The 24,692-nt window shown below is 35.6% G+C and overlaps 1 protein-coding gene across 2 annotated transcripts in view; it reads right to left on the reverse strand.

The window, feature by feature from the left end:
• Positions 1–24,692, reverse strand: part of LOC115222193 (rab-like protein 2A) — a 129,275-nt gene that overhangs the window by 7,009 nt on the left and 97,574 nt on the right. The gene's annotated exons all lie outside the window — the stretch shown is intronic.

Raw genomic sequence — 24,692 nt, forward strand, 5'->3', positions numbered from 1 at the left:
CTCTTCTATTTCTCTCTGAGACATAACTTTATTTAAGCACTATCAAGTGAAAATTTTTCTGGGAGTGCTTGGTGTAAAAGATTTTATCTGAAAACAATTTGCCCCAATACCCAGGAGTAGATCCACCCCCACTCCCCTGATGGATTGCTTTTATGCACTTTATTCATTTACACATTTTGGTTACATTTTGCATCAGAATCTTTGACAGATATGCCCACTATACAAAGCAAAATATTACAACAAACAATATACAAAAAGACAGCAAAAAAACTGCACCACAGAATGAATAAAAATAAGAAAATAATGAACATTTTAATTAATAAAAAGAAAAATACTTCAAACAGTTTAACAAATAATTTTGAAGAGTAATAACTGAAGCAACACTTGCACAGAAACAAACATGTTAAATGATTCATATAGATGCTGTGTTAAAGCTAGTTTTACCTAGAAAATGAAGTTAGTTGAGAGAATTTTGTAAAACCAGATAGTGCCTTTTTGCTATAGGATCTAATCCGAAAGAAAGCAAAGAAAAAAATATAATATATCTATGTTTAAAAAAGAAGATGGCTATTGAAGCATCAATTAGAACAAACACAACATGAAATTTCAGAAGAAATTCTCTCATTTAAGTTAAAGAGTACTGTCTGCTTTACTTTCAAGAATGAAAACTTAGCAAAAACACTAGCTGAAATAGTTAGAAATACCTCTGTGCATGTACTTTACCTCAGTACATGGGGGAAAGAAATAGAAGGGTGACGAGAAAGATCATTAGAAATGATGTGGATCCATAGCTGGTGGTTACTTTTGTATTGCAGATGGATGGATGGTTAGAACTCATATGAGAAGCAACATGTTCATTGGGTGTCAAAATGGATTTGTAAGACCTAATGGTCTCCAAAGGCCACAGGGCCATACCAATGTTGTGCCAAGTTGAGGGCAATAAGACAAAAGGTATGACAAATGGTGCAAGGGAAAAGGCCTTGTTGCTACCTGTGTTGTTGAAGAACAGGGAAAATTAGGATTGAAAACAAGAAAGGAAAGCAGCAATCTCTAGTTTCAAGAGTACTGTCAGTCATAATTGCAAGAATAGCAAAGGAGATCATCTTATGCCTAGTCATAGAAACAAATGAACTGACTCCCAATCCCATAAGGATAGCAACCAGTAGCCCCACTCCATTGCATGAAGAAGAAGAGATAATGGTTACAAAGGAAAGTATTCAAACTATAATGGGGAAACAGAAAATGATAAAAGAAAGTCATCAGCAACCTCTTTAAAATAATAACGATGGCCCTCCTCAGAGCAATAATGAAATTAACGAAGAGGAAGACAATAAGTAAACCAACAGCTAATACACAAAATCACATACTTATGGTGCCATAGATATTCCATTGATGTTAAAATGACAGAGGTGCAGTTGGGTTGGGATATATAGGAGACACACAAAGGACAGATTGTTGGTTAAAACAATACAGAAATTTCAACAAACTGAAACAGTGTTATCTTGAAGACTTGGATTATTATCTATCCCAACCAACTCAAAAAAAAAGAAGAAAAGCCATTAATAAGTGCCTTCAGATGAAAAAGACAGTAGTACAAGTAATGGTAGGCAGATAGAGGCTCTAGCTCAACCTACCCACTAGTTTTCTCTTCCATGTACGAATGAGAACTCAAAATAATTTTTTTGTTTTATTTCCTTTTAACTAATATTAACTATATCATTTTAATTATTGTGTGTTTTATTATGCATCTTTATTTATTCCATGTAAATATTTATGCTTTATAAATTTTCAATTCATCCGCTGATGAAAGATGTTATCCATGGTAACATCTTTCACCCCATCCTTCATCATTGTATAACTTATCCATCTCACCTCACATATCTTTGTAAATACTGTTTAACACTCCTTTGTTTATTTGTGTATCACTTTGAGCCCTTGTGGCTAATAAAGAAAAAATTATCTTATTATTGCAGTTGTTTTCGTCATTATAGTATAAGGTAGAGTAGGAAATGATGATGTCTGTCCTATTTTGAGAGCGTTAGTCAAGTGAATTAACTTTAATCTGGCACGGAAACTACATGCTTCTTGGTCAGAGAGAAATTTGGTTTCATCATCATCATCATCATTTAACTGGCATAGGTTAGATGGTTTGACCAGGGCTGGCAAGCTGCAGTTTTACTTGGCTTAATGGGTCTTCTTCTCCAGCACAACATAATGCCAAATGGACTCGGTCATTGCCTCCATGAAACCCAATGCTCGAAGCCTGGCATAATGCCAAATGGTCTTGGTCCTTGCTTCCATGAGGTCCAACACTCAAAAGGTGCTTTTACAGGCCACCAGCACAAGTGCCGTTTGCATGACACCGATATCTGTCATAACTATGATTTTACTTGGCTTGTTGGGTCTTCTTCTTAAGCACAACATAATGCCAAAGGTCTCAGTCATTGCATCTGTAAAATCGTGGCCATCCATACATAGAGGCATGTCCTTTGTGGCTGTGCCCCCACTCCCTCTCCCAGCTGAGAGGTTTTTGCTTTGCAGGTATCAGTGCCACATAAAATGCACTCATGCCAGTGCCATGTGGAATACAATCATGCTGGTGCCACATAAAAGTACTCATAGCGGTAGCATGTAAAAAGCAACCAGCACATTCTGTAGAGTGGTTGGTGATAAGAAGGGCTTCCAGCTGCAGAAACTATGCCAAAACAGACAATTGGAACCTGGCCAGCTCCAGTCAACCATCCAACCCATGCTCGTATGGAAAACAGACATTAAATGATGATAAAGGGTATGTTGTATCTTCAAAGCTAGAGTTAATAGGTCAAAAGCTGGTGATATTCTTGCCCCAGATATACACAAGAATAAGTTTAACTAATGTATTGCTAATTAAAAGCAGTCAAAGTTGTTTTCAAATATGTTACACATGAACAACGTAGGACTGGGCTACACAAGAACAGTATATTAACATCTTTAAACAAAAGCTATATATACATGACTTTGTACAAAAATAGGTCACATGAATAGATGATAAGTTATGATACAGTCTTGACATTTTCAAACAAATGCTCTTAATACTTATTAGCAGTGCTCTGTAACTAAGGACAAGATATTTCATTTATGTTAATTTCTTGACAACATCAAATATTAATTCTCTCCAGGCTATCTTTTATCTCTCACTGGTTTCAATCATTAGACTACAGCCATGCTGGGTCACCACCTTGAAGAAATTTTACTCGAATGAATCAACCCCAGTACTTGTTTTTTAAGTCTGGTACTTGTTCTATCAGTCACTTTTGCTGAACTGCCAAGTTACAGGATGTAAACACACCAACACTAGTTGTCTAGTGGTGGTGGTGGTGGTGGTGGTGGGAGGGACAAACATAGACACAAAGACAAGCACATACACACACATAAATATATGACCTGTCTATGACTATGACTTTGGGGTGTTTTAAGAGCTGACGCTTTCAGAGATTCATCTCCACCACGTCAAATCACAGCCAACTGGCAAACAAACAAAGCACATACATTCAGTGTTCAATAATGTTTACAACACTCACACTGCTTCTAATTCATATTTGCCTCTATTCCTATGTATGCATTGTTTGGGAATAGCAACAGATGATTTTTACCCATTTTTACATATAATCATGGTGAGGCTATTCAATTTGCTTTCAGGTTGGTTCAAGTACATGGCATTGATAAGTCACAAAAACAGTGAAACATTGAAATCCATTGCTCCTGAATGGGACTAAAGGTGAGTTGTCTCATCTGTCTAAGACTATGACTTACAGGTGCTCTAACACCTGGTGCTTCAAGAGAGTCATCTCTACTGCATCAAATCAGAAACAACCGGTGAACAAGCAATGCACATACATTGGGTATGTCTGTTCAATTAAAGAAGACCCTTATCATATATATAAATATATAGGGGGAGAATTCACAAAAAAACAAAAGACGAAGACAGGTGGTGTAAACAACAAACAGATGTATTAGTATAAAGCTCGGGAAGTGAAAAAGTCTTTAACGTTTCAAGCCTACACTCTTCCACAGAAAGGAACACAAAGAAACAAGGAGAGAAAATAAAGAACATGTAGTGGCTAGCGATCTATCATGGCGACGACAATAGTCTTCCTTCAGCTTCTATCTATGAAATCCATTCACAAGGCTTCGGTTAGCCTGAGGTTATAGTAGTAGACACTTGCCCATGCAGTGGGACTGAACCCAGAACCATGTGGTTCTTATACAAGCTTCTTACACACAGCCTGAGTTATTTTTTCATTTATTTTTATAGGTCTTTACTTTCATTGTTATAGTCTGGAGAGAGCAGTTGTGCTATCCATGAATCATGAAACTGATGTGGGCAAGTCAACTAATACAGAAAAGATATGAAGAAATGGAATTCTAGAGAGGAATGGCTACATACAGTGATTAACATGGGTCTGTTAAGACAATACTGGTGACAACAAGAAGGGAAAAGTGAGTTGGAAATACTTGGATGAGACAGCATAAGTTCAGCCAGTTCCAAACAGTAGAAACCAGAAACCACTGCTGTAGAGAAGGGAGATAAAGTAATCATTCAAGTAACTTTCCTTTGAATGTTGTCAAGGTGTCTATAAGTGTGGCAACAGCACCATTCTAAATGTTGGAGTAGTACTCCATTGTGGAGTACTTGCACTTTGTAGAGAGTTAGTAGCTATTGAGAGCTGGAATATTTTCTGATTCTGAACAAAAGGCCGGTTTTTATGAAGCAGTTTTGGCTATGGTGAGGATGTGCATTCACCAAGTAAGATCCTCAGTGATAATGAACCCTAGCATTTATAGCAGTCATAAGAATTCTTGTTGCATGTTGTTCATGTTTAGTGAAATGAGGTGTAATAATGTGTGTGTGCATGTTTTTCCAAAATGGTTTTGGTGGGGTATATAATCCTAGTGGGTTCCAAGTTAATCCTCACTTGGTAAATCCAAATGTCCTTATAAGGACTGCATGGTTTCCATAAGGTCCTGGTAGGGTATAAATGTAGGGCGTTTCCAAAGCAGCACCCAACCTGAGTTCTGGGCTACCTTCAGATGTAGAAAATCCTGGTTTCATGATGGTAAAACTCTGTGCATGCGTGTGTGTGAATTGTGTCACTGTATTGTTGAAGAAGATAAGATTGCATGAAGTTTTCAAAGCTTCTGTTTATAGTTTCAATGTGGATTTGGCATGGGGTGTTCAGGATTCATCTGGATAATGCTTGAGTGTGAAAAATATTTAGTAAAGAATAGAAAGGGCAATATCAAGTGTGTATGAGTAAACATTGTTGAATATAACAACAAATGGTCAAAATCAAGACTTGAGGAACAACAGAGTTAATAAACTATGGATAAGAGGGAGATCCATCAGTATATTCAACAATAGTGCAACTTAACAGGAAGCCACTGGTATGAGAGATGACAGATAGCACCTATAAGCAAGCAATTTTATCAAGAGTTTCGTTATGTCAGACAGTCAAAAGTCTTGCTATGGTGAGTGTGAAACACTCTTTTCACCAAATTCCTTTCACCAAAAGCCTTTAGTATTCAGATTATTCAGTCAAATGTAATGTTTACTTATTCCCATTGTTTTTAATTAATTATACAATATCGCATAGCTTTCAGATTTTGATGATGTGACTGTTTAGTTTAAAAATAATATTACAGGGCAAGGTATAAGAGGTCAGATCTGGTTGGCTTGAACATATAGCAGGTGGAATATTTTGGTTGGATATGGCCAGTTCTATATGCTAAAAGATTAAGGATGGGCGCCATCTAGTGACTGATATTGGAGAGTATGTTTCCAAAAATGTGGCTCTATGAAAGCTGAATGGAAGTATAAATGTCTTACTACCCTCCTCAAAGTAATTTGGTGGCTCTGTAAAGGTGAACTGCAACAGTAATCTTTCATACTCTTTCCCATCACAAACAGGGTTAAGTAAACTTATGCTTTGGTCTCAAAGCTATTTGCAATGTTCCTTACTCTAACAATGAGAGAAACTAAGTAAAAACAAAAAAAAAAAATTATAACATACTCTCTAATAGTTCTGAGTTGAAATGCAAAGAAACATGACTTTTCTATTCATTCAAAAATGTCAGTCATAAGTACATATGACTCTGTCAGGGTACGAAGTCTGGGTTAAGTGTAGTTCACACGCTTGCATGAAATTAACTTTTGACTTTTCTCAACTACCTAAACGTAATGAAAATTTGGCTTCATTTAAAAACAGAGGAAAAACCAGAACATTAACATCTTGAATGTTAGATATATTTACTCATTATATCTACTGGTAAATGTATTTACTCATTAAACAAACTAACACTCATTGAATGAATTTTACCATGCATGGATTACATTCTATCACTGTAGTCTTTAAAGTAGTGAACTAGAAAGCCATCCTTATACAAAGAATAACTACTATAGGCTTGCACAATACTTGCTAGAAGTTATAAGTAGGTTGATTATGAACAATACAGAAAAATACTCTCCTTCAAACAATAACATACAAAATAAAAGCTAGGCACACTGAAGATAGAAAGACTACAGCACAAGAGAAAATGAGAAGAAAACAATGCATAAAGTGAAAGATGCTCAATGATTGATAATCTATTAAAACCAACTCAAAGAAAATTTATTTGTCTCTGCATATGTTGGAAAGAGAAACATTAATTTACATAATCACTGAATGTGATTAATGTCTATCCAGTACTAGCGTAATAGCAAAGCAAGTGAAAACAGAATGTACAGTGAATATCAAAAGGTAATAAACTACCAGGTGTTGACAATATAATCACAGGATTGTTAAACAGACAGTTAAGGAAGCTATTTCCATTGGATGATAAATATGCCAACACTTGTGGATGAGAGTTTAAAAAAAAATTACTGTAAGCATGCACCAAAATGTGTAGAGTTTACAATACTTTCAGCAAATTGAAAAGTTATTGAAGTATAAAGCATCTCAAGAAAAGTTAAATGTTGAAAGTATAAGCAGAGACAGTAGCAGCATAGTACAGTATAAATGGCTGAAGAAAACATAAATAAATTATCTCTTTTGATGGAATTAACAAGGAGCTATAAACTGTAGAGGAAGTCCAATTAAGGATACTTTGTGTGCGTGTGTATGTGTATACATATACATGTATATATGAGGGTGCATGGTTTAGTTGTTAGGGGTTTTGGACTCATGATCACTAGATTGTGATTTCAATTTCTAGACCAGATAGTGCATTGTGTTCTCGAGCAACATATTTCATTTCATGTTGCTCTACGATCACTTCAACACCTGACTCATAGTGCACCTGTTCAGATGTCAACTAGATGGAGAGAGTGAGCTGATGTGCAGCATGAGCATTTCATCACTATAAACTAATCATTTGTGCAGGTCGTTTGGCAAAAGCTGAATGCTCATATTTAGTCTTTGTTGAGAGTCAGTCATCATATATATATATATATATATATATATATATATCATCATCATTATCATCATCATCATTGTTTAACGTCTGCTTTCCATGCTAGCATGGGTTGGACGATTTGACTGCGGTCTGGCGAACCAGATGGCTGCACCAGACTCCAATCTGATCTGGCAGAGTTACTACTGCTGGATGCCCTTCCTAACACCAACCACTCTGAGAGTGTAGTGGGGGCAGTGTTGGCAACGGACACATTCAAATGGTGCTTTTTATGTGCCACCTGTACACGAGCCAGTCCAGCGGCACTGGCAACAACCTCGCTCAAATGTTTTTGCACGTGCCACTAGCACAAATGCCAGTAAGGCGACACAGGTAACGATCACACTCAACGTGCCATCGGCATGGAGGCCAGCTTGTTGCTCTGGCAACGATCACGCTCATATGGTACTCCTAGTCCTCTACTTATGTTTTATATGTTATGTTTGTTTCAGTTGTGGTAAACAGTAGATTAACTTCCTTGTTTCTAGTCTTTGAATTTTAATAGTGGTTTGCCCTGTAAAAATAAATTTGATATTTCTTTAACTCTTTCTTACCAATTTGAAAATATCAGTGGCAGCCTAATAGTACTTGTAACTCAGAGCTACAAAATCTTCATGTACATCATCTATTATCGAGCATCTGGCACACTTATTAACTGCCAATATAGATTCACTTCCACTTTCAGCTTTAAAAAGCACAAAAGCATTACTGACCAACATTGAATTAAACCAGAAAAGAAACTGTAAAAGTTTCTGTATAAGACCAAAGATGGAAATTGCTCCAGTGCATCTTTCCACAGTACATACACCTACCAAATTAAGGAAGTATGTGGCAAATGGAATGTAATGGACAAGATGACCAATACTGAAAATGTACACTTGAAGCACTTTATAGCATTTTAACATAATTAGATGTATTATGATAAGGCTGTCTTCTTAAAATTAGTCACATCAATTCCAGTTTGTTCAAAGAATTTCAAGACAAATTTGACAAAATGTTTCTCAGAATTTGCTATGAAAATAAATGTAATAAAACATTCAATGATCTTATTTTCTAACAGTGAATAATTATAGTTAGCTGATCAATGTGAGACATGGCTGATGTTGAATCAACACTTAGAGAAAAGTTTTTGTCTTCCCTGATTTCTTCTACAAAGGTTTTGCAATACTTTGTTTTTCATAATACCTATGAATTCCTCAGATATTTTAAAAATTAGATACGATGCTTGTCTTCATCCTTGATTAATGTATTTGTTAACTGAAGACAAAGAAGAAGAATCATATTCAGTCAGTAATTCAAATATCCCAATGTAGTAGTTGCCATTTTGTACTTTTTTAACACCATGGAAGGCTAATCCATGAAATGAGAGAAACTTTACAGCTGAAACTTCTCCCTAGTATTCATTTTCATTTATCAATTGGATACTCCAGTGTTTAAACAATCCCCCCCAAGTGCATTTCATCTACTAATCCATGTCATCATATAGAAAGCCATGTTACCATACAGGTCCACTGTCCAGAACTGTTTTCATGTTCTGTAGTCCCTGTAGAGGATGTTTGCAGTCTGAAAATCAGCTGAAGGAAAATCGGGCTTTTGATTCATGGACACAAGCAAAACTATACATTTCTTTTTAAGGAAGAATACAAAAGCTATTCCTTTTTAATATTCTCACCAGATAGATATGTTTTAAATGACTGAAAAACAATTCTCTTTTCTTATCAGAGTATTGTCTTTCATATAAAGGAATATCATCATTATGGTGCTGACATTCCAAGAGACTTTGTTTACAGCAAAAGTCACGTACACCTCTTCTAAAATATTTGTGTCTGTTCACAAACTAAAGTCATGTTGATACTCAAATTCCAGGTTATTTTTCTTATGAACAAACTTAGGCTGCTCAAACATGGAAAAGGAAGCTCAAGTTGTCTCTGTTGATCCAACAAATGGAAAAGGAAGCTCAAGTTGTCTCTGTTGATCCAACAAATCAACTGAGAACTCAGTCTGCCTTTTTTTATGTTGCCTTTAAATTAATTGCATTTGTTATCTTCTCTCTCTGTGGCTCTATTACTGTCTGGTATTTGAACCCAAAATTAGCAAGTCTGGAAATTTACTGAGAAGTTCTCCATGCTTCCACATCTTTCAATGTTGTCATTTAATTTTGATCTATTGTCAAACACTTTTCCAATATGATTAAACCAAAAGGATGAAAAAATTGCTAAGAACTGTTTTAAGGGAAATCATATTGTGAAAAAGATGATATATGCTTCAGGCCATAATGTTTAATGAAGGAGAATTCAATTCTATGCATGAATCACTTGGTTTCAGTTCACTTATTATTTGCATATCAAGTTATTTGTTATTATACCAATAATGTACAATTTATTAAAAAAAAAAATTAACAAAAACGTGTAGCATCAACCCATTTGGTCCAAACCCCATAATTTACCATGACTGGAAAGCTTATAAAACATACTATCAGAATAAGCAAGTTTCCATTTAGACATTTTTTTTCACTATAAAACAAAAAAATTTCCAATTTTCAACAGAAACAGAACAATTTACATTGGTTTCAGTGCTTAGCCTCAAATCATTGTTAGACTTAACAGGCAGAATTATTGAGTTTAATAATAGTGATTAAGGCAGTTTAAACAATGGCAAAATGCACATCCTTAAAGCTGAACTAAATTTAGTCTTCATTAAGAAACAGTAAAATGAAAATGCTTAACAATAAAGGTAAGGTTCTATATTTAAGAGATGAGGAATTATGTACATTATTTACATTTGATGGATATTTGTCCTCATCTTGTTTGTTGTTAACACAACGTTTTGGCTGATATACCCTCCTGGCAAAATGCACATCCTTAAAGCTGAACTAAATTTAGTCTTCATTAAGAAACAGTAAAATGAAAATGCTTAACAATAAAGGTAAGGTTCTATATTTAAGAGATGAGGAATTATGTACATTATTTACATTTGATGGATATTTGTCCTCATCTTGTTTGTTGTTAACACAACGTTTTGGCTGATATACCCTCCAGTCTTCATCACAGGCATATAGCGTGGTTAAGAGTGCAGGCTACTAACCCCAAGATTCTGAGTTCGATTCCAGGCAGTGACCTGAATAATAATAATAACATCGAAAAATGCCTTAGGAATAAGAACCGAGGTTCGAAATTTCCCCAAAACACCTGATGAAGGCTGGAGGGTATATCAGCCGAAACATTGTGTTAACAACAAACAAGATGAGGACAAATATCCATCAATTGTAAATAATGTAAATAAAGGTAGGCCTCTGCCTCTAGACTTGAGAAGTCGACCAAATGGTAATATACCATAAGACAGGGCTTCTCACAACTTTCCTTTCAGCATACTAAATCATTATGTCTGACAGAGTAGATGTAATCTTTGTGAAAGATACAGTATAAAACAGTTAAGTACCGTAAAACACAGACATGTATAATTTTTTATTAATATGAATTAATTTAAATCTCACTTTACTAAAATTTTCCCTTCATTCGTTGAGTTGATAGAATAAAGTACCAATCAAGTACTAGGGTTGATATGGTTGATTGTCTCCTCTCCTAAACTTTCTGACTTCCTTCCCATGTAAGAAATAATCACTTTAATTCAATGTTACTTGCTTTTAATAAGATGGATGAGTGTGGCTCTTCCTAACAATTAACCCCGATTTTACAATGAATGAAATATTTTCAGAGTTGGGAGAACTGAGGGTTTCATCATCTTTAATAATGAAAAACAAAAATCCAAATATTATCAACCATTTGATGCAAAACAACAATTTTTGTAAGCTGTATAATTACATTCTGCACTATATAACAGATTGCTGGAATCATTTCTTTCAAGTCTTTAGTAAGACTGTATTCAAGAAGAAAATGTTCAGAAACTGCATTGCCGTAATCATTATTAAGACAGATTATATGTTGTTAATTACCTCAAGGTTTATTAATATACAAAAACTGAATCCCTTCTATAATAGATTGTGAGTAGTTATCAATTTTTCCAGCAGATTTTCATTCTCCATTGTAGATAGACCTGATTAGTTAGTTTTCCTGCATTTATACCTTTCACTCCAGATTTTCACAGCATTTTATGTGTGATACAATTCTCATGCTGGCTAAAACCTTTGCTTTTTTGACAAACCATTGTGTCATTTAGTAAATCCTTCAACTTTAGACATTTAGTATTTAAAGTAGCCATATATAACCTCAAATATGCTACCTGTTTTATGTTCAAATCAACTAGATCCAGCCTCTCAAACCTACGCTACAATGTCATTCTAAAAACAATCACATCATTGAAATCTCAAAGCTACAAGATAATGGATGATTAATTCAAAACAAAGTGAATAAACATTGCATTTCACAGAGTAAGCCAAATACTAAAGGGTTAAAGCAATTGACAGCACTCTGGAATGCCAACAGCATAACAGGAAGTAAGATTGGAATGAACTAAAAATGTTAGGGTCTACCAATGGACTACGAAGTACTGATAGTTTAAATAGTTGGCATTACATCTAATCCAGTTTGGTAAAAGAATTAAGTTATGCAGATTGTGACATCAGCTGCTCAACCAGTTAATGTTTGGTACAACATTGCAGATTCAACAGTGCATGAATGAGTTATGAAAGAAATCTTCTTGGTCTTGTGATTTTCACAAGTTTTGAAAGTATTACAACTTCCAAATGAAAACATTGACAAATGTCCTTTTTCTCATTTCATTGAAGATATCTATATTAAAATTTTTTTTAAACCACACAAAATGGATATATATGATAATGGGAAACGTCACCACGAAAATTCATAATTATGTTGCATTGTTACTTTGTCTATTCAAATATGCATTGCTTACTGAGGTTGGGGGAGGGTGCATGTCAGAACTATATCACTCCTTTAATACCATACATGAGTGTGAAGTCAAATAACTTTGTGGTTAGGACATACAATAGCAAGGTTTTGAATCTCGTTTCCAAACCAGAAGGTGCATTGTCTCTGGTGAACTGCTGCACTGGAGTGTTTGTAGTTATAGCCATATATAGCATAAGAGAAACAATACAGGTACAAATAATGGAGAATAGTGAGAACCAACATACGAAAAAAAGAAAAGAAAAGAAATAAAATAAAACCTAAATACTTATGATGATTTTTTTTAAATATTACAACCACCACCACTAACAATAATAACTAGCAACAACAGCAAATTTTTTCTTCTCTAGGCACAATTTTGGAGGCAGGGGTCAGTTGATTATACTAACTCCAATGTTCAACTGGTACTTATTTCATTGACCTTAGACAAAATGCTGTTAAGTATTTTGTCTAGTATGCTAATTATTCTAGCAGCTCACCGCCTTAATAATAATAATAATAATAATAATAATAATAATAGTAATCGTAATTGTTTCTACTAAAGGCACAAGCCCTGAAATTTATTGAGGAAGGGACTAGTTGATTACATCGATCCCAGTGTTTCACTGGTACTTAATTTATTGACCCCGAAAAGATGAAAAGCAAAGTTGACCTTGGCAGAATTTGAACTCATAATGTACAGGCAGATAAAATGCCCTAAGCATTTTGCTTGGAATGCTAACTATTCTGCCAGCTTGCCATCTTAACAACAACAGTAGTAATAGCTGTGGCATTCCATTGGTTACGACGACGAGGGTTCCAGTTGATCCGATCAATGCAACAGCCTGCTTGTGAAATTAATGTGCAAGTGGCTGAGCACTCCACTCACACATGTACCCTTAACATAGTTCTTAAGGAGAATCAGCATGACACAGAGTGTGACCAGGCTGGCCCTTTGAAATACAAATACAACAGAAACAGGAAGAAAGAGTGAGAGAAAGTTGTAGTGAATGAATACAGTAGGGTTCGCCACCATCCCCTGCCAGCACCTCATGGAGATTTAGGTGTTTTCACTCAATAAACACTCACAACGCTTAGTCTGGAAATCAAAACCATGATCTTATGACCACGAGTTCGCTGCCCTAACTACTGGGCCATTGATCTTCCACTAGTAGTAATATTAATAATCAAAGATTGGAGCATGGGTGTTGAGTGTCTTCCACGATAAGTTAACATCCAGGTACCAAAGCTTATAATTTGTGGAAAGAAACCTTGTGAGACCTTTGACAACAGGTTGCTGTCCACTCTCACAGAACCAACCAGAGCAAGTAAGACTGAGAACTCTGACAAGTAAAATGATAATAATAACAATAATCCTTTCTACTATAGGCACAAGGCCTGAAATATTTTAGGGGAGGGGACAAGTCAATTACATCGACCCCAGTGTTTCTCTGATACTTAACTTATCGACCCTGAAAGGATGAAAGGCAAAGTCAACTTCAGCAGAATTTGAACTCAGAACATAGCAACAAGTGAAATACCACTAAGCATTTCACCTGGGATGCTAATGCTTCTACCAGCTCATCACCATATAAAATAATAATAATAATAATAATAATAATAATAGACAATACAATGAGCACGATGTGATTACAATAGATATTTCATTGGTTGAACGACATTTTGACAGTTTGCTTGTCTTTGATGAGTTCAGAATGAAAAGTGATACATAGAAATTCAAAATATAGAAATTTGAATTTCTATAATTTTGAATTTCTATGTATCACTTTTTCATATTGAACTTGACAAAGACAGGCAAGTTGTTGAAATATTGTTCAACCAATAAAATATCTATTGCAATTGCATCGTGCTCTTCGTATTGTCTATTTATCTTTGTGAAGAGTTATGTCAGTCCTTTAAAATATAATAATAATAATAATAACAACACTAACAACAACAATAATCCTTTCTATTATAGGCACAAGTACTGAAATTTGGGAGAAGGGATTAAGTCAATTACATTGACCCCAGTGCGTAACTGGTACTAATTTTATTGACCCTGAAAGGATGAAAGACAAAATCAACCTCAGCAGAATTTGAACTCAGAATGTAACAGCAGACAAAATACCACTAAGCATTTCGCCTGGTGTACTAATGATTCTGCCAGCTTGCCACCTTAATAATAATAATAATAATAACAACCCTTTCTAGTGGAGGCACAAGACCTCACATTTGTTGGGAGGGGACTAGTCGATTACATCAACCCCAGTGTTTCACTGGTACTTAATTTATCGACCTCAAAAGGATGAAAGGCAATGTCGACCTCGGTGGAATTTTAACTCAGAACGTAGTGACAGGCAAATGATAATAATAATAATAATAATAATAATAATAATAATAATAATAATAATGATAATAATGATAATAATAATAATGATTCCTAATTTAGGCAGAAGTCCAACGGTTCTCAGGGGAGGTGATTAGTTGATACTATTCACCCCAGTACTTGATTTTATTGACCCAGAAAGGATGAAATGCAAAGATGACTTCAGCAGTAATTGAACTCAGAAAGTAAAGAATCAAAGCAAATGCTGCAGGGTATTTTTTTCTGATGCTCAAACAATTCTGCCAACTAACCACCTTACAATAATAATAATCCTTTCTATTATAGGCACAAGGCCTGAAATTTGTGGGGAAGGGGTAAGTCAATTACATTGAGCCCAGTACCTGACTGGTACTTAATTTATTGATCCCGAAACTTGAACTCAGAACATTAAGACAGATGAAACACCACTAAGCATTTCATCCAGCATGCTAACAATTCTGTTGCTGGCAGGCAGGTAGGCAGACAGACAGACAGACAGATAGATATATCATCAGCAGCAGCAGCACAATTTTTTGGCACTATTTCTGATTTTTGTTTTCACTGATGTTGCTGTAAATTGTTATTCTTATCACTATTTTTCTTTATGCCCACTGTCAAGATGTATTTCTATTAATTTTCCCAGAAACTTTTGCTTCCTTTAGTCTGGGTCCAGTTGAGTAGTTCCTTTGGTCCCCAAAAGCAAGCCAACAAAACATTTGATGATGTTTATTAACACTATTCACTACATCTAAAGGTGCACCATTTATAAGTAACTGGTAGTGATCATTTCAAAATTCCAATTTTGCTTTTTTAAATAAGTACCAACCAAGCACTGAGTTTGAATTACCGGCCTTGTGCCAAAATTTAAACCAAAACTTGAAACCAATATGTTTGCAAAATCTCACACAGCCCCACTGCTTCTTGTGTGTACCTCTAATGGTGCACATACACTAGTTTGACAACTTTTATTATAAGCTTTAACAAATCAAATAATATCTGAGATCCACTCTTAAATCTCTATTAAATTTCATCTGGCCCATGGAGTTTTATTGAAACAGATTTTTCACAGCCAGATACTCTTCTTGTTGCCAACCCTCACCCATTTCCCCATGATCAGACATGCTGTTGCAGTATATTGGAAATGAATGACACTGCTTGTATGTCAGTGACACTCATTTACAACTAACATGATGTCAAGACAAGGAGACACAAATACACACACACATATATATATAATGGGCTTTTTCAGTTTCCATTTTAAGGTGTTTCCATTATATTGTCCATTCCCTACATATATCTTTTATCTTTTCTTTTTTACTTGTTTCTGTCATTTGACTGTGGCCATGCTGGGGTACTGCCCTGAAGGATTTTAGCGGAACAGATTGACTCCAGGACATTTTTTTGTTTAAGCCTAGTATTTATTCTATTGGTCTCTTTTTGCAGAAACACTAATTTACAAGGATGTAAACACACCAACACCAGTTATCAAGCAGTGGTGGGGGACAAACATACACACACACACACATATATATGACTGGCTTCTTTTAATTTCCATGTCCCAAATCCACTCACAAGGCTTTGGTTGGCCCGAGACTATAATAGAAAATACTTGCCCTGCCCAAGGTACCATATAGTGGGTCTGAACCCATAACCATGTGGTTGTGAAGCAAGCTTCTTACCACATAGCCATGCTCGTGCCTAGTTAAATAGTTAGGTAAGGTATATGGGTGTGATTGTGAGATTAAGAAGTATGGTTTCAAGTTTGATAACCATCATTGGTTTGTTTATGTCCCTGCAACTTAGTGGTTCAGTAAATGAGACCAATAGAATATATACCAAACTTCAAAAAATAAGTACTGGAGTTGATTTGTTCAACTAAAACCTTTAAGGTGGTGCTCCAGTTTGGCCACTGTCCAACTATTGGAACAAGTAAAAGATAAAAGACAAAGCTAAAGGAGTCAATTTTTTTCCTTCATTATTACACATTCAGCTAGAAGACACCTGCTTCTAGCTTACATATTGCTTTATTCACATCATAGCATAACTTCCTTATAATGCTGAGATGAACCCAAGGAATGTCTGACAACTATAGCTGTTTTGATGTAATTGAAGTATTGTAAAGGTGTTTTAGTATGACTCAAGCCATATATTTGATTAGTATCTCTGCATGTAGCCAACTCCTATTTACTTGAAATATTACTTGGCTTCCTGGTAGATTCAAACTTGTTTTTGCAAGCCATCCCTGTCACAATGTACTGACAAAAAGACAAAATACTGAATTTCATTTCATTATCACTTGATGAGTGATGGAATCTTCAACAATTTGACTTTATCTATAGAAAGATTAAGTGAGAATTTACAAAAAAAAAACAAAAGATGAGGACAGTTGTGTAAACAACAAACAGATGTATTAGTTTAATGCTCAGGAAATGAGAACGTCTTTTACGTTTCAAGCCTATGATCTTCGACAGAAAGGAACACAGAAATAAACAGGGAGAGAAAATAAAAAAGGTTTAGTGGCTAGCAATCTATCATGGCAAATATGATTCTCAAGTCTGTTCAAAACATTGCAACAGATAGGTATCAAAATAGTAATATTAATATATATATATATATATATATATATATATATATATCATTATTTTTAACATTGGCTTTCCATGCTGGCATGGGTTGGATGGTTTGGATGACCAGACAGAAGACTTCACCAAACTTGTGTCTGTTTTAACATGGTTTTTATGTATGAATGTCCTTCCTAACATCAACCATCACACAGAGTAGACAGAGTGCTTTTTACCTGGCACCAGCACAGGCAAGGTCCATTTTGATATGGCTTTTACAACCAGATGCTTTTCCAAATGTCAACCACTTTACAGTTGGAGGGAACTTAAGGAAGAGAAGAGCTCATCAGTTCTATACCAGCACACTGAGCGGAAACAAGGGAGCTCACTCATCAACATAGAAGTTAAAATCTTGTCCACACATAGAACGGATGCAACACTTAGACAAATTATGGAAGCTACACACATAATAGAAGATAAACCTAGCCTAAATAAATAACTAGAATGGAACACTAGCACACATCCCCTACACGCCACAACCAATCACAGAATAAGATCCCCATAAACTAATAATAATATGAAACAAGAGACAGATAAATAAATGGAATTAGATAATTATATACATAAACAAAATAAAATAAATTAAATTAATACAAAAAAAGAAAGAAATGAAAAAGTAAGCAGATAAAAACAAATTAATAAAATAAATAAAAGCAAATTAAACAAATGTGATTAAACAGTGGATACTGATAATGCAGGTACCATACACATTCCCATGCACACACTTACTAAACATAGACACACACAGGGATATATGCATGCACAAATAAAGACACATACAACAGGAATGCAAAATAGCAGATCCTTAGGAAGGAGAGACACAAAAAAGAAAGAAGAAAGCAAAGGACCACTGATGAGGTCACAGAAGTGTGACAAAAGAACCCTGGTCAAAATACAATTAATACAAAATAAAACTGAAGCAAGTGAACACCAAATATATAGTGTGTGTGTTTTCATTGGCTAAACTGGCAACATGACCATCCCCAAATAAAACAATATCTGTTTCAACACACGAATTCACATCAAGAATCTTGCAAAATGAATATATGAACGTCATACACACACACACACACACACACACACACACGGTATGGTGAATAAACTGTTGTCTAAATTAAGCGAAAATGAAAATAACACTGACATCTCATTTTAACAGATATATTTACCAAAATTACATAAAAATATCTTGAAATACTAAAGAGTAAATTGTTTCAATAAAATCGCCATCGGCTTCAACCACAGCCCCCAGACAACTTTGGAATCTCCTGCAACTCTTTTGGACAGTCTCCTTGTTTAAGTTGGTGAATGTTGCCATAATCCATGCCTTCAGTTCATCTTTGGTGTTACAAGGAGTTTTGTTGGTCTCTCACTCAGCTGCACACCACACATAATAATCAAGGAGGTTGCAGTTTGGTGAGTTAGGTGGCCAGATGTAAGGGGTGATGTGGTCGCAGAAATAGTCTGACAGTTATGACTGGGTTCTCCTGCATGCGTGGCATCGTGCAGAGTCCTGTTGCCAGACATAAGGTTTTCCAGCAGCCACCCTCTTGACCCAGGACAGCACTACCTCCTCCAGGCACTTGATGTAGGCTTCTGTGTTGAGGACGTGTGGGAAGATGAATGGAGGCATAATGTCACCATCACTAGTGATCACTTCAAACACCATAATGTTGACTGGATGTTTAATTTTTATTACTCTCAGTACATGTCCTCAGATTGACACCCAAACCCTGAAATGTTCGTGTCAGAGCTTCTGGCATGAATGCTATGCAGTACAGCATGTCATTTCCAAATTTCTGGCTAAGTGAATTGCATCATGCTGCTATTTTTCTCAGATGGTGCCCAACTGACCCTATTATACTGTGTAGTCAACAAAATCAAAAACAAACAGTGCACAAGCGTGAAATTAAAAGTATAAAATGGCGCCAATTTACCCATTGCACCCTGTATATATATATATATATATATATATATATATATTATATATATATATATATATATATATATATATATATATATATATATATATATATACATACATGAGTAAGTAGACAAACAAAAGAAATGCACTTAACACATTTATTGGGAGTTGTGTATGTACACACACATATCTGTATTTATTCCTGCCTACAGTCTAGTCATTGACAAGAAAATTTCTTAAATGCATAGAGATTTAAGTATTCAGTTTTCTTTGATAGAAAAGAAAATTGGCTTTTTTCAGACCACATGACAAATTTAGAAAGAAGCTGCATAATTTTAACAATGGAAACATCTAATGCATTTTAGATGGGTTTCAAAAAGCTCAACACTGACCTACACTTATTCTTCTATGCATTTGTCCAGAATGCATACATAATTCTAACACCATTCCTTACCATCTTCAAAAGGATTATTGCAAGCAAACACCATTATTTTGTCTTGAATAATTAAGATATTACCTAAGCCTATTTTATATATATTCCATGTCATGACAATTCTTTTACTTGTGGGCTTTTACATCAGCAGAGCAAAAATGGTAGCATACTGGACTAAATGCTTCAAACTAATTCCACTAAGATGGTCTTTGAAAAAATAAGTACTAATAGTGTGCCCAGAGTGATTGGATTGATTAGGCTTCCTCCTCTTAACTCTGGATTAACCATTAGGGCATCAAGAGAGGGTGGCTCCATAGTAATGGTAAATGGTTTATGGCACAAAAGAAATCACTTTAAACTTGCTAAAAAAAAATATTCAAAGTGCTTCTTTTAATTGCAATGATTTTGATCAGAACCTCACTACAACATCATGAAACACTTCAAAATTATATTTCCAATCGTATAAAGATCCTCATCATCCTCATCTTAATGTCCGTGATGATGATGTTTATATAATTGGAAGCATAATTTTGAAGTGTTCATGGTGTTGTAGTGAGGTTCTGATCAAAATCTTTCCAATTAAAAAATTTTGGAGAAAACTTTTCAATATGAATAAAGTGGGTGTATATAAATACGAACATTATTTTCCAGCTTCCTGTTAGTTTTGTTTCATTTTGAAAAATAAAAGTATGGTTTACTATAGTTTAAATTTTGAATTACATATATATGGGGGCATCATGATCTTTTAAGTGCTTAGGGCATCCATGGAACTTAATCTGGCCCTGCCTCCCCTACAGGAACTGATCATGTATCAGCGAAAGAAATTAATATTATGAAGGAGTGTCATTAATAAAGAAATCAATGTTATGAGATTGGGTTATTAATTATTAAGAAAGAGATCGATATAACTAGAGTGAAGGAAAGCAGTGAGCTACAAAATCGTTAGCATGTTGGGCAGAATGCTTAGCGACATTTCATCTATCCTTATGTTCTGAGTTCAAATTCCATTGAGGTCAACTTAGTCTTTCATCCTTTCAAGATCAATAAATTAAGTACCAGTTCAGCACTGGGGTCAATGCTATCAACTTTCCCATTTCCTGAAATTGCTGACCGTATGCCAAAATTTGAAACCAATATTCCTAGAGTGAATCATTAATGCACTAATAAAAATTGTCACCAGTGATGTTTTTTCTCCATAATGCTTCATCAACATAATGCTCCAAAAGCCATTGGTAGATTTTAAAACAATTTTATGTAGTTCTGTGAGTTGTTTTGGGACCCATCTTGTACAAACTTTTCCAAAGCCAAATCTTCTGTAGATGATTTCATAGGCAGGACTTGAATAATTTGTTGTTTGCCACTTCATTAATTGCCACCCAATCTGGTCAATCTGGTCACAGACTTGTTCAGTGTTATCATCACCACAAGACATGGTCAGATGTCTGGCTCCCTCTTGATGTATAAAACTTGGGTGATAATGATGGAATTTTCCCATCCATTTATAGTGCATTTATAAATGCAAGCATGGCTGTGAGGTAAGAAGTTTGCTTCCCAACCACATGGTTCCAGGTTTTGTCCCAGTGCCTGGCACCTTGTCAAGTGTCTTCTGTTATAGGGTCGGGCTGATCAAAGTGTTGTGAGTGGATTTGGTAGACAGAAACTGTAAGGCAGTCAGCTGGCAAAAACATCAGCACACCGGACGAAATGCTTAGCGGTATTTCGCCTGCCATTATGTTCTGAGTCCAAATTCCACTGAGGTCGACTTTGCCTTTCATCCTTTCGGGGGTCGATGAAATAAGTACCAGTTACGCACTGGGATTGATGTAATCGACTTAATCTGTTTGTCTCTCCTTGTTTGTCCCCTCTGTGTGTAGCCCTTTGTGGGCAGTAAAGAAATAAGAAACTGAAAGAAGCTCGTTATATATATATATATAGTCCCATCCATGCTAGCATGGAAAATGGACTTTAAATGATGATGATGATATATATATGTATGTATATCATCATCATCATCATCATTTAGCGTCCGTTTTCCATGCTAGCATGGGTTGGACGGTTCTACTGGGGTCTGTGAAGCCGGAAGGCTTCATCAGGCCCAGTCAAATCTGGCAGTGTTTCTACGGCTGGATGCCCTTCCTAACGCCAACCACTCCGTGAGTGTAGTGGGTGCTTTTTATGTGCCACCCGCACAGGTGCCAGACAGAGCTGGCAAACGGCCACGAACGGATGCTGCTTTTTACGTGCCACCGGCACGAGGCCTGTCGGGGCGGCGCTGGCAACGGTCGTGAAACGGAAGGTTCTCTTACATGCCACCGGCACTGGTAACACATCTGCAATTTCCATTGATCGATTTCGATTCTGATCCTCACTTGCCTCAACAGGTCTTCACAAGTAGAGTTTGTGTCCCAAGAAGGGAAGGTATATATATATATATATATATATATATATATATATATATATATATATATAATATATATATATATATATATACATATATATATGCATATATCTATGTGGTTGTGTTTTTGTTTCACACACACACACAGTACTTGACAACTGATGTTGATATGTTAACTTAGCAGTTCGGTAAAAGAAACTAACAGAATAAATACTAGACTTTGAAAAAATAAATCCTGGGGTTGATTTATTTGACTAAAACCCTTCAAGGCAGTGCCCCAGCATGGCCACAGTCAAAATGACTGTAACACGTAAAAGGTAAAAGATTTATAAACAATTCAATAAAACCCTGTTCCCATAGTGAATTGAAAGCCTTTGATGGATTTTGGTTCCTACTACACCTTCAACCCACAGAAAAAGGATCACTGGACATTGTTCTTTGTTAGAGCTAATAGACAGCCAAAGCCACCATGATTAATGTAATAGCAATGATAACTTAATCGATGTTTCAAATACAAATGTTCATCATGGTGACAAGGAGGAGATCGTTTCTAGTAACATGTACAGCTAATTTTTCTACTAATAGTAAAACAATTAGTGCACTGCAGATAATTAATGAGTCACCCTCAAAAATTCAAACACTCCACAGGTAGTAGAATATACAGAGAGTTATAGAACTTCTGCAATTTGCACTGAATCTAAGTATATTATGCCTCTATCTGTTTTGTTTCTGAACTCTTTGGATATAGAATCAGAATGGTTTCTTCCCTTGTAGACACCTCCATCACCACTACCACTGGCAATGTCAGATAACCAATTCCTAACTTTCCTAACATTCTTTCAAGACTTCATCCATCAGCTTGAAGTCTCAGCTACTGGACTAGGGGATCTCTCCCGTACCTCCTCTTTGTTCACATCAATAATGATAACACATTTGGCACAACTTACTTCAAGCTAATAAGGGAGTCTATATAACCAGTCTAGTTGCAAGAAATAGCAACCAAAACTCCCTCTTAAAGTCTGCTATGTTAAAAAAGGCATGTTAGAGAACATAGTCCTAGATATCCATAGAAAACCAAGATGATCACTGTTAGAATACCTTAAACTTGAAACCAGCCCCAAACAGTTCGATTAACTTTCAAGTAATAAGCATAATACCTACACATCATCAAGCTTTTCACTTCTTTTTACCAACTATTCTAACTGGATCTATAACTTTGTGTGCTTTCATATTCTTGATTGCCCTAGTAACAATACTGAGCTAATCTCAGAAGTTGGCTCTCCTGTTATATCTATACATCCATTCAGATGTGTGTGTGTGTGTGTTTGTACATGTGTCTATGCACATGTCTATGTATGTGATAGATGAATAAAATAAAAGCAAATCTGAAGTAGGCCAAGAAGTTGACATAAAAGATTTCGGTGTTCAGCACATAATGGTAAGAATAAAGAACATGTTGTTTTGTTTGTAAGATTCTAAGCAGCTCAAGAGTGTTTTTTAATCACAGGCTGTATGCTTGTCAAGACTTGTTTGGTAGGTTGTAGCAAGGGGAAATTTTCCATTTTCATTAAATGTTAATGACTTAGCTTAAGATTATTGAAATAATTCAACATTATATTTGTGTATTTCAGTTTCGTCTTTCTTTTTTTTCTTTTTTCTCTGAATACCTGAACCTGTCTTTGAAGTTAAATGCTAGGAGATCTCATGCTTCAGAAAACGAATGCTGTTACAGATGTCTTCCTAGGCTCAAACAAAGACATTATGAAAGAAAATGAATACAGTGAAGGTGTGGTTGTATGGTAAGAAGTTTGGGAAACAAACTTCCCAACCACATGGTTCCAGGTTCACTACCACTGAATGGCACCTTGGGCAAAGCATCTTCTACTACAAACTCAGGTTGACAAAAGTCTAGTGGGTGAATTTGGTAGAAGTAAACTATGTGAAAGGGGTGTTATTAAGTTAGATATGGCTTGGGCCAAAGCTGGCCAAAAACTTATGTCTGTCTGCCTCTCTCTCTCTCTCTATCTATCTATCTATGTCATTATTCAGTCTATTTCAAGATTTCTTGCCAATAGAGAAAGAACCGGTTTCTAACCTAGATTCAAGGTTCCTTCATTGGAATGTCAACATCAACAACAGGGTATTTTTGTTTGTTTGTTTCTATGTGTGTATGTATGTATGTTTTATGTATGTATTCTCATGCATATAGTTACATATCTAGACATGCTCATATATATATTATTCAGAGATACTTATTCAGATTATGTAAAAGATGATAAGAGATTAAAGCATATTATGATGGAAAACCTGACACAATAGTAACAATTACTATTATTTCTCAAAATGCACCAACAACAAATGAACAACAATAATAATCCATCATTATTTTATGGGTGGAGGCACATGGCTTAGTGGTTAGGGTGTCAGCATCATGATCATAAGGTTGCGGTTTTGATTCCTGGACCAGGCAATGCACTGTGTTCTTGAGCAAAACACTTCATTTCACGTTGCTCCAGTCCACTCAGCTGGCAAAAATGAGTAATGCTGCGATGGACTGGCATCCCATCCAGCTGGGGAACACATACGCCATTGAAACCAGGCCCATGAGCCTGGCTAGGCTTTAAA

The sequence above is a fragment of the Octopus sinensis genome, linkage group LG19 (genome assembly GCF_006345805.1).
Source record: "Octopus sinensis linkage group LG19, ASM634580v1, whole genome shotgun sequence".
Lineage (NCBI taxonomy): Eukaryota > Metazoa > Mollusca > Cephalopoda > Octopoda > Octopodidae > Octopus > Octopus sinensis.